This window comes from Salmo trutta, chromosome 19 (assembly GCF_901001165.1).
Source record: "Salmo trutta chromosome 19, fSalTru1.1, whole genome shotgun sequence".
Classification (NCBI taxonomy): domain Eukaryota; kingdom Metazoa; phylum Chordata; class Actinopteri; order Salmoniformes; family Salmonidae; genus Salmo; species Salmo trutta.
In genome coordinates, this window is record NC_042975.1 from 32,728,352 (window position 1) to 32,740,740 (window position 12,389).

Below are 12,389 nucleotides of genomic sequence, written 5' to 3' on the forward strand. Positions count from 1 at the left end.
ATTATAGGACACAGTGAAGATCGAATTTCAATATTGTTGCAAATGTTGGAGATAATGTCAAGATCCTTTTTACAGAGGACATCAAGTTTTTTAAGTTGCATGGCTGGACAGATGAGACAGTGGATCTGTAAAAGTAGTAGTACATGACATTTTAGTCATTTAACAGACGCTCTCATCCAGAGCGACTTACAGTAGGGAATGCATACATTTCATGCATTTTTTTTGTACTGGCCCCTGTGGGAATTGAACCCACGACACTGACGTTGCACACACCATGCTCTACCAACTGAGCCACAGGGAAGACAGTAGTAGTAGTAGTAGTAGTAGTAGTAGTAGTAGTAGTAGTAGTAGCAGTAGTCGTAGCAGTAGTCGTAGCAGTAGTCGTAGCAGTAGTCGTAGCAGTAGTCGTAGCAGTAGTCGTAGCAGTAGTCGTAGCAGTAGTCGTAGCAGTAGTAGTGCGTTGCTAGGTAAGGATGTAAACGATCACACTTTTTATGAATGTGGCCATGTGTTTGTTGCCTAGTATACAGTATCATGGACAGGTTAGACTCTAACAATGGGAATTCTAAACCACCCATAAATCATTTTGGTTCCGACCCCTGGTTATAACCCATAGGTATATTGGTTAGGGGCAGCCTCAGCCCCCACAAACCGTGATGTGTGTGTGAACAGAGAACTGGGAATTACCCTACAGACACTTAACCTTGACCACTGGTTCTAACACTCCAAATGGACTCCTTAATGACAACCCAGCATAATTACTGAGTAGTCCTCACAAGGAATGCACCATGAACATGATACTGCTGCCTTTGGAGTTTGTCTTCAGCTAATATCCTCTATTCATATGGGGGCCGATTCCGACCCGATTTAAGTAAATTGAACGTAATTCTCTTTTTATTCACTTTTCTCTCTATGTGTATTCGGAACTTGAATTTAAGCATGTGTAACAGTGTAGGTTCCGTCCCTCTCTTCGCCCCAACCTGGGCTCGAACCAGGGACCCTTGCACACATCAACAACTGACACCCCACGAAGCATCGTTACCCATCGCGCCACAAAAGTCACGGCCCTTGCAATGCAAGGGGAAACCCTACTTCAAGTCTCAGAGCGAGTGACGTCACTGCTTGAAACGCTATTAGCGCGCACCACCGCTAACTAACTAGCCAAACTTTCCCACAGTAAAGTTTATGAAATGCTGTGCCATTATGCAGAACTTAAATTGTACAGCCTTTTAACTTGCAGGGATGGGCACTCTCGAATGTCTTAATTATAGGCTACCCAATTTACTGTTAGTTCCCTTCAGTTGGTATAGCCTACATTATCCTTCCGTTTAATTACATTGTTTAATTTGACCTTCATTTGGTTGTTGTTGTTGTTGCTGAGGATCATTAGTAACAGTTAATAATATATTTTTAAAAGACATGTAGGCTAATTAAATTGTTGTGGAGCAGAGCGTACATCAAGCTGTAACAGTTTGAACCCAACACGGGGCGCAATACTTGGCCGTGCCATCACACATTTCCATGGTTAGTGCAGGCAATAGACGAGGATATAGCCTACTATTGTACACAATTTTTCCTATAATAATTATATGTACACTAATCTTACAACATTACCATGGGTTGAAGAACTGAATGTGTCAATTTTCAGAATGAATCAAACCACCATTTTCTTTCTTTCATGCATAAAGGCACTCCAAACCAGTTTTTATGATTCATAAATATTTTCCTAAACCTAAGTAATATACACGATTAGAAAATTTTTAAGTATCAGAATGTTGTCTTTTTAAGTCTACCAATTGGTGCTGAAACGGAGATGAGTATGCATATATATATATAGATGGCTTTTTATTATTTTTAATAAAAAAAATGGGGGGGGGTGGATCAGTTTTAATATTTCAGATAGACTGTGGCTTCCATCAAAGTAATTGTCTGCATAATTTCCAATCCCCCATATATTTTGGGGGTAAATATACAGAAACAGTCAAACATTTGGCGTCAAACATTTGGAAACACCTACTCATTGAAGGGTTTCTCTCTATTTTTTTTTTTACTATTTTCTACATTGTAGAATAATAGTGAAGACATCAAAACTATGAAATAACACATATGGAATCATGAAGTAACAAAAAAAGTGTTAAACAAATCAAAATATATTTTATATTGGAGATTCTTCAAAGTAGCCACCCTTTGCCTTGATGGCAGCTTTGCACACTCTTGGCATTCTCTTAACCAGCTTCACCTGGAATGCTTTTCCAACAGTCTTGAAGGTGTTCCCACATATGCTAAGCACATGTTTCCTGCTTTTCCTTCCCTCTGCGGTCTAACTCATCCCAAACCATCTCAATTGGGTTGAAGTTGGGTGATTGTGGAGGCCAGGTCATCTGATGCAGCACTCCATCACTCTCCTTCTTGGTTAAATAGCCCTTACACAGCCTGGAAGTGTGTTGGGTCGTTGTCCTGTTGAAAACAAATGATAGTCCCAATAAGTCCCACAAATTGTACGTAAATCACAGACAGTGTCACCAGCAAAGCACCCCCACACCATCCCACTGCCTCCTCCTCCATCCTTCATGGTGGGAACCACAAATGCGGAGATCATCCATTCACCAACTCTGCATCTCACAAAGACACAGCGGTTGGAACCAAAAATCAAAAATTTGGACTCATCAAGACCAAAGGACAGATTTCCACCGGTCTAATGTCCATTGCTCATATTTCTTGGCCCAAGCAAGTCTCTTCTTCTTATTGGTATCCTTTAGTAGTGGTTTCTTCTCAGCAATTCCTGTGGCGGTCCTCATGAGAGCCAGTTTCATCATAGCGCTTGATGGTTTTTGAGACTGCACTTGAGGAAACTTTCAAAGTTCTTGACATTTTCCTGATTGACTGACCTTCATGCCTTAAAGTAATGATGGACTGTCGTTTCTCTTTGCTTATTTGAGCTGTTCTTGCCAAAATATAGACTTGGCCTTTTACCAAATAGGGCTATGTTCTGTATACCACCTCTACCTTTTCACAAAACAACTAATTGGCTCAAACGCATTAAGAATGAAAAAAATTGCACAAATGAACTTTTAACAAGGCACACCTGTTAATTAAAATGCATTCCAGGTGACTACCTCATAAAGCTGGTTGAGAGAATGCCAAGAGTGTGCAAAGCTGTCATCAAGGCAAAGGGTGGCTACTTTGAAGAACCTTAAATATAACATATATTTTGATTTGTTTAACACTTTTTTTGGTTACTACATGATTCTATATGTGTTATTTAATAGTTTTGATGTCTTCACTATTATTCTACAATGTCGAAAATAGTCAAATAAAGAAAAACTCTGGAATGCCTAGAAGGCCAGCATCCCGGAGTCACCTCTTCACTGTTGACGTTGAGACTGATTTTTTTCCGGGACTATTTAATGAAGCTGCCAGTTAAGGACTTGTGAGGCGTTTGTTTCTCAAACTAGACACTCTTGTCCTCTTGCTCAGTTGTGCACTGGGGCTTCACACTCATCTTTCTATTCTGGTTAGAGACAGTTTGCGCTGTTCTGTGAAGGGAGTAGTACACAGCATTGTACAACATCTTCAGTTTTTTGGCAATTTTTTGCATGGAATAGCCTTCATTTCTCAGAACAAGAATAGACTGACGAGTTTCAGAAGAAAGTCTTTGTTTCTAGCCATTTTGAGCCTGTAATTTAACACACAAATGCTGATGCTCCAGATACTCAACTAGTCTAAAGAAGGCCAGTTTTATTGCTTATTTAATCAGAACAACAGTTTTCAGCTGTATTAACATAATTGCAAAATGGTTTTCTAATGATCAATTAGCCTTTTAAAATGATAAACTTGGATTAGCTAACATAATGTGCCATTGGAACACAGGAGTGATGTTTGCTGATAATGGGCCTCTGTACGGCTATGTAGATATTCCATTAAAAATCAGCCGTTTCCAGCTACAAGAGTCATTTACAACATTAACGTTGTCTGCACTGTATTTCTGATCAATTTGATGTTATTTTAATGGACAAAAAATATGCTTTTCTTTCAAAAACAAGGACATTTCTAAGTGATATGAAGCATATTTTTTGTCCATTAAAATAACATCAAATTGATCAGAAATACAGTGTAGACATTGTTAATGTTGTAAATGACTACTGTAGCTATATATATATATATACACATATATAAAACGTTCTTTTGGTTGCAAGAATTTTGAATATTGACTTACATTCAAAAACTGTAATTTTTGTATATCAGTTCGTGAACTATGTGCCATGGAATCGGTACATTGAAAATCTCTTCCCAATTATTTTGCAGTCTGTATGGCTCAGCTGTGCATTATTTGGTCTTTAATGAAACTGGCATATTTTTATTTGGCAATATTTATCTGAAATTTCTTTAACTAATTTTGGTCTTTAATGCAGGGCGGCCAGACAAGTTTCTTACTTTCTCCCTCTCCCACTTGCCTCTTCCATTGTTTTGCGGTAATGTTGCAATTAGTTGGATGTCATTTTGGGTAGAGCAGACATTTCAATATATTTTTATTAGCTGCACGTGTGACATAATTCCACCAGTCCTATTTATGATATAATTTGCAAAGATTATACAGTTTTTTTTCTCCCAAAAATATATATTTTTTAAAATAAATGTGTATATTTGAAATTAACCGTAATATTTGTTGTAATATTTGTTCTGTCTTTTCTGGCGGATTAAACTGAAATTGCAACCAACTTTCTATGCCTTGTTTTAAAAATATGAATATTTTAGAGATTATTTAATTTTCAAATAACCAAAAGTGAGAGGTTGTAATCTGAATAAAGTTAAAAAGGCCATTCTTGAACATGGGGTGAGACATTCTTACAAATATGCTAGAGTACTAGTCTGGATTCAATTATAACTTGTGTATAACTGAAGCCTTTAGTGAGAGGTCTAATGCTTTAATATTTAATCATTTCTGCCCTCCGAATTCATATTCATTATATAAATAGGCCCGTTTAATTTTGTCTGGCTTGCCGTTCCAAATCAAATGTAATATTTTCTGCTCATATAATTTAAAAAACAAGTTTCGAGGTGTAGGCAAGGTCATAAGCAAATAGGTAAACTGGGATATGACTAAAGAGTTAATCAGGGTGATTTTTCCACAAATAGACAGGTATTTTCCTTTCCATGGTAGCAAGACCTTATCTATTTTTGCTACCTTTCTATAAAAATGTATTATAGTGAGAACATTTCTTTCTTTTGGGACATGAAAACCGAGTATGTCCACTTCACCGTCAGACCATTTTATTGGTAAAAGTTGTATTTTTTTGTTATCCAATATGTAATATAGTACACGTTGTAATCCAGAGAGATTAGAACAATTATCTAGCTCCTCTATGAGGCTGTGGAGGGATCCAAATTGTGGATTTAAAAGAAAACATGAATCATCAGCGTACAATGACACCTTTGTTTTTAAGCCCTGGATTTCTAGCCTCTTGATATTATTGTTGGATCTGATTTAAATTGCTAACATTTCGATGGCCATAATAAATAGATATGCCGATAGAGGACAACCTTGTTTTACTCCTCTTGACAGTTTAATACTTTCAGAGAAGTGGCCAATATTTGCTATTTTACACCTAAGGTTACTATACATAACTTTAACCCATCATTTAAGAGATTCTCCAGTATTGAAATATTTCAGGCATTTATATATCAATTCCAGTCGTACCTTATCAAAGTTATTTTTTAAGTCAATTATGAATGCCAGGCCTGGTTTCCCAGATTTTTCATAGCGTTCTATTGTTTCCGGTACCTGTCTTACATTATTTCCAATGTATCGTCCATGTGAAAAACCTGTTTGATTAGGATGAATAATATACGATGCCTTTTTAATTCTATGCACTATGCATTTTGCTAGAATTTTTGCATCACAACACTGAATTGTGAGGAGCCTCAATTTTTTTATTGATTGGATCTTTATATTTACCACTTGGGTCCTGTTTCAGTAATAATGAAATCAGACCTTCTTTGTTGAGTATCTGATAATCTACCATTTTATAGGAGTGTTTAAGACATGCTAATAATGGTCCTTTGAGTACATCAAAAAAGGTTTGGTATACCTCAACTGGTATGCCATCCAGCCCTGGAGTTTTCCCGGACTTAAAAGCTTTAATTTCATCAAGAAGTTCCTCCTCTGTAGTTTGCCTTCAAAAGAGTATTTTTGTACAGCTGTTAATTATTATATATATTTTTTCAATCCTTACAATTAACTTCAGTTAGTGGAGATGGAGGAGACTGAAATGAAAGCATATGCTTAAAGTACTTTGCTTCCTCTTTTAAAATATAGTTTAGTGAATCATGGGTGACTACTTAATTTATAACAAGTTTTAGTAAATACTTTTTGGTAGCATCTTCTGTTGAAAATTAAACAATAATTTGGTTCTTTTTGGTTATTTTTTCCCCATATTCCATCCAGTTCGCTTTATTTGCATAATATATTACACTACTGTATATAGCCTCGCTACTGTTATTTTTCACTGTCTTTACTGTTGTTTTTTATTCCTTTCTTTATCTATTGTTCATCTAATACCTATTTTTTTACTTAAATTGCATTTAACTGTAAGGTCTACACCTGTTGTATTCGGCGCATGTGACAAATAAAAAACTTCTGATCTGATTTGATCTTTCTTGAATAAGTTCCTCCATTTCTTTTTGTTTTTCCTCTAACGTATTCTGTGCCTCTATGGTATAATTCTGTTAACTCTTTTGACCTAAATTGCTTTTGTTTTAAAGATGAGTATTGAATTGTATGGCCTCTAAAGCCACATTTAAAAGTGTCCCATACAATAAGGGGATCTGCTGTACCTAAATTATGTCGGAAAAAATCAGTTATACATTTTTCTGTCCTGATTAAAAACAATTTGTCATCCAATAGGCTTTGATTAAATTTACATTATCCTCGCCCACGTGGAAACGTGCTTCCTGTTAAGGCACGGGCTGATTTAAAGGTTTTACTGCTGACGTACAAAGCATTACATGGGCTTGCTCCTACCTATCTTTCCGATTTGGTCCTTCCGTCCATACCTACAAGTACGCTATGGTCACAAGATGCAGGCCTCCTAACTTTCCCTATTATTTCTAAGCAAACAGCTGGAGGCAGGGCTTTCTCCAATAGAGCTCCATTTTTATGGAATGGTCTGCCTACCCATGTGAGAGACACCGACTCGGTCTTAACCTTTAAGTCTTTATTGAAGACTCTCTTCAGTAGGTCCTATGATTGAGTGTAGTCTGGCCCAGGAGTGTGAAGGTGAATGGAAAGGCACTGGAGCAATGAACCGCCCTTGCTGTCTCTGCCTGGCCGGTTCCCCTCTCTCCACTGGGATTCTCTGCCTCTAACCCTATTACAGGGGCTGAGTCACTGGCTTACTGGTGCTCTTCCATGCCATCCCTAGGAGGGGTGCGTCACTTGAGTGGGTTGAGTCACTGACATGATCTTCCTGTCTGGGTTGGCTCCTCCCCCTTGGGTTGTGCCGTGGCGGAGATCTTTGTGGGCTATACTCGGCCTTGTCTCAGGATGGTAAGTTGGTGTTTGAAGATATCCCTCTAGTGGTTTTGGGGCTGTGCTTTGACAAAATGGGTGAGGTTATATCCTACCTGTTTGGCCCTGTCCGGTGGTATCGTCGGATGGGGCCACAGTGTCTCCCGTCCCCTCCTGTTTCAGTGTCGAAGAGCCAGGGTCAGTCTGTTATAACTGGAGTATTTCTCCTGTCTTATCCGGTGTCCTGTGTGAATTTAAGTATGCTCTCTCTAATTCTCTCTTTCTTTCTCTCTCTCTTTCTTTCTCTCTCTCGGAGGACCTGAGCCCTAGGACCATGCCTCAGGACTACCTGGCCTAATGACTCCTTGCTTTCCCCAGTCCACCTGGCCGTGCTGCTGCTCCCGTTTCAACTGTTCTGCCTGCGGCTATGGAACCCTGACCTGTTCACCGGATGTGCTACCTGTCCCAGACCTGTTGTTTTCTAGAGACAGCAGGAGTGGTAGAGATACTCTGAATGATCGGCTATGAAAAGCCAACTGACATTTACTCCTGAGGTGCTGACCTGTTGCACCCTCGACAACCACTGTGATTATTATTATTTGACCCTGCTGGTCATCTATGAACATTTGAACATCTTGGCCATGTTCTGTTAAAATCTCCACCCGGCACAGCCAGAAGAGGACTGGCCACCCCTCATAGCCTGGTTCCTCTCTAGGTTTCTTCCTAGGTTATGGCCTTTCTAGGGAGTTTTTCCTAGCCCCCGTGCTTCTACACCTGCATTGCTTGCTGTTTGGGGTTTTAGGCTGGGTTTCTGTACAGCACTTTGAGATATCAGCTGATGTAAATAAATACATTTGATTTGAATTTATTTGAAATTCTGTAAGAGTAATGTATATGCCAATTATTTGATGGTCCGACCGCATTCTGTCCCCTATCAACACTTTTTAAACTTTTGGTGCCAGCAAGAATGACAATAAAACAATAGTCAAGACGACTACAGTAGCTTGATTGAGCCTCCACCATGTATAGCTCACTAGGTCAGGATATTTAAGCCTCCATATAGCCACTAGTTCCAATATATCCATGATATTTGTGATTTCCTTAAGAGCCTAAGGGTTATAATTTGTTATGTGATTTACTTTACAATCGGTCAATTGAGGTATTTAAAACCGTATTATAATCTCCCACCATAATAATAGAGTCTTGTATTGCATGTAGGCTTGAAAAAATATTATAATATAATTTCAAAGAAGTGTGGATCATCATTATTTGGACCTTATAGATTAATGAGCCAAATCTGTTTATGGTCCAATAACATATTTAAAAGAATCCATCTACCTTGCGGATCTGTTTGGGCAATTTGCACATTCAGATCAAAATTACTGTTAAAACCTGTTGGGGATAGGGGGCAGTATTTGCACGGCCGGATAAAAAAACGTATCCGATTTAATCTGGTTACTACTCCTGCCCAGTAACAAGAATATGCATATAATTAGTAGATTTGGATAGAAAACACCCTAAAGTTTCTAAAACTGTTTGAATGGTGTCTGTGAGTATAACAGAACTCATATGGCAGTCAAAACCCTGAGACAAATCCTAACAGGGAATGGAAATCTGATGTGTGGAAATCACTTCAAACATTTGCCATTGAAACACACAGGGGCTTATTAATCATTTAGCACTTCCTAAGGCTTCCACTAGATGTCGACAGTCTTTACAAAGTGGTTTGAGTCTTCTATGGTACAAACTGACCCAAAGAGAGGCTGTGGAACTTGATCACAGGGGGAGGGCCATTTACTACAATGACGCGGCCGCCCATGGCTACCCTCCCCTTTCGAAACGTTTAGTAAGACAATGCAATCGTCCGCCTTGAATATTATTGAAGCTCTGGTTGAAAAAGGCCCTAAAGATTTATGTTATACAACGTTTGACATGTTTGAACGAACTTAAATATCTTTTTTTTGCACATTCGTGACGACAAGTCCCGCGCACTACGGTACATTTTGAGTAGCCTTCGGAACGCGCTAACAAGAAGGAACTATTGGGACATAAATTATTAACTTTTTCGAACAAAACTACATTTGTTGTGGACCTGGGATTCCTGGAAGTGCCTTCTGATGAAGATAATCAAAGGTAAGGGAATATTTACAATAGTATTTTTGATGGTTGATGGTTCCAAGATGGAGCTAACATGAATCGCCTAGCCTATTTTTCTGAGCATACCAAGTCGTTTATTGCAAAGTGTGATTTCCCAGTAAAGTTATTTTTAAATCTGGCAAAGCGGTGGCATTCACGAGATGTTAATCTATAATTCTTTGAATGACAATATTACATTTTAACAATGTTTTCGAATAGTAATTTTGTAAATTGTAGCGCTGATTCACCGGAAGCATTTGAGGGAAAAGATTTTCTGAACGTCACGCGCCGATGTAAAATGCTGTTTTTATATATAAATATGAACTTTATCGAACAAAAAATGCATGTATTGTGTAACATGATGTCCTAGGAGTGTCATCTGATGAAGATTGTCAAAGGTTAGTGCTGTGTTTTGGGTATTTGTGATGCATCTAGTTGCTTTGAAAATGGCTGTGTGATTATTTCTGGCTGGTTACTCTCCTAACATAATCTAATGTTTTGCTTTTGCTGTAAAGCCTTTTTGAAATCGGACAACGTGGTTCGATTCTGGAGAGGTGTATCTATAAAACGCTGTAAAATAGTCATATGTTTGAGAAATTGAAGTTATAGCATTTATGAGGTTTTGTATTTCACGCGACGCGATTCCACTGGCCGGTGACTAGGGTGGGACGCACACGCACGCGCGCGCACACACACACACACACACACACACACACACACACACACACACACACACACACACACTCACACACACACACACACACACACACACACACACACACACACACACACACACACACACACACACACACACACACACACACTCTCCCCACCCTTCCCCCACAAACAACCACAAGCTCAGATGTTCCACTCTTGAGGGGGCAGTGCTGCTTTAGTGGGTCTCGTTTATCTTTCTTTCTTGGCTGCATATTGGCTACTTGCAGTAGGTCTATAAAACTGATAAGGACTTCTCCTTAGTGTCTGGGTCGCTCAGGTGAGTGTATAGGGTATCGAGTTGGGGACCGTTCCATCATGATAGGACAATAAATCTATTTATAGTTTTGGGTTGGGGACCGTTCCATCATGATAGGACAATAAATATATTTATAATTTATTTTGAAATGTATATCCCATATCTGCACAAAATTGAAAGTTCTCTCTGTCACAACTCCTGCTCGCAGACACACATGGGCTCTGGCATTTGCAACCATTTTCCTTTTTCACTCACTTAACTCCACACTTTCCATTAACAAAACACACACCCCACCTTCCATCCCAATACACCCGTACATACCCACAGACTGCGCTTTCTATGTCCCATGTTGGCTTTTAAGTAGAAGGCTTTCTTTCATTGATCCCTAATATTCTGAACCCGTTCTGTCAATATATTCTAGTGAGTCTGTCGACAAAATTCTAACTAAAAGGCACACCATAATTAAAGGGATGACTTAATATAAATGTACTGAAAACCCTATTGATTGAAACTCCATGAGAAAATATGTTGGCCAGCAAGTGGGAGGGTTTTCAGAAGTTGAATGAAATGTATTCCGTGTTCAAGGTAGACACAACTGCAGAGCGCATTACGTGACTGAATAAGTTGACTGAATACCAGATACTGAAAAGTGAGTAGGAAAGGCATAAATTCCTAATGCCCCAATCTCGTACCGGGTCGGACACCGCTTTTCTTCCAGAACAGACTGAATTTGTTGGGGCATGGATTCTAAGGTGTGGCATTCAAACCGTTGCTCAATTGGTATCAAGGGACCTAACGTGTACCAGGAAAACATTCCCCACACCATTACACCACCACCACCAGACTGTACCGTTGACACTAGGCAGGATGGGGCCATGTTGCTTATGCCAAGCTTCTCAATTGTCCAGTGTTGGCGATCACGTACCCACTAGAGCCACTTCTTCTTGTTTTTAGCTGATAGGAGTGGAACCCGGTGTGTTGGTCGCCTGCTGCAATAGCCCATCCCTGTGACAAGGACCGACGAGATGTGAGTTCTGAGATGCCTTTTTGCAGACCACTGTTGTACTGCACCTTTATTTGCCTGTTTGTGGCCTGCCTGTTGGCTTGCACAATTCTTGCCATTCTTCTTCGACCTCTCTCATCAACGAGCCGTTTTCGCTCACAGGGCTGTTGCTGAATGGATGTTTTTTGTTTGTCGCACCATTCTCGGTAAACCCTAGCCACTGTCGTGCGTGAAAAAGCCCAGGAGGTCGGCGGTTTCTGAGATACTGGAACAGGCGCGCCTGGCACCGACTATCATACCATGCTCAAAGTTGCTTAGGTCACTCCCTTTGCCCATTTTAACCTTCAATCAAACAGTAACTGAATGACTCAATGCCTGTCTGCCTGCTTTATATAGAAAGCCATGACCACGTGATTCACTGTCTATAGGAGCAAACCATTTTTGTGAACGAGGTGGTGTACCTAATAAACTGACCACTGGTTCAGGTGATAATAAAACATGTTTTGTTAAGTAACGTTTTCCTCAACTTGTTTCTAATTTTATAGCAAGTCAAACTAGCTTGCAGAGCAGCTAGCTATCTAGCTAAAAGCTAGGCTAGGTTGAAGATGCAACTGTAGCAACCCCCATGCTTGAAAATATGAAGAGTGTTACTCAGTGATGTGTTGGATTTGCTGCAAACATATTTGTATTTAGGACAAAAAGTGAATTTCTTTGCCAATTTTTTTTTCAGTATTACTTTAGTGCCTTGTTGCAAACAGGATGCATGTTTT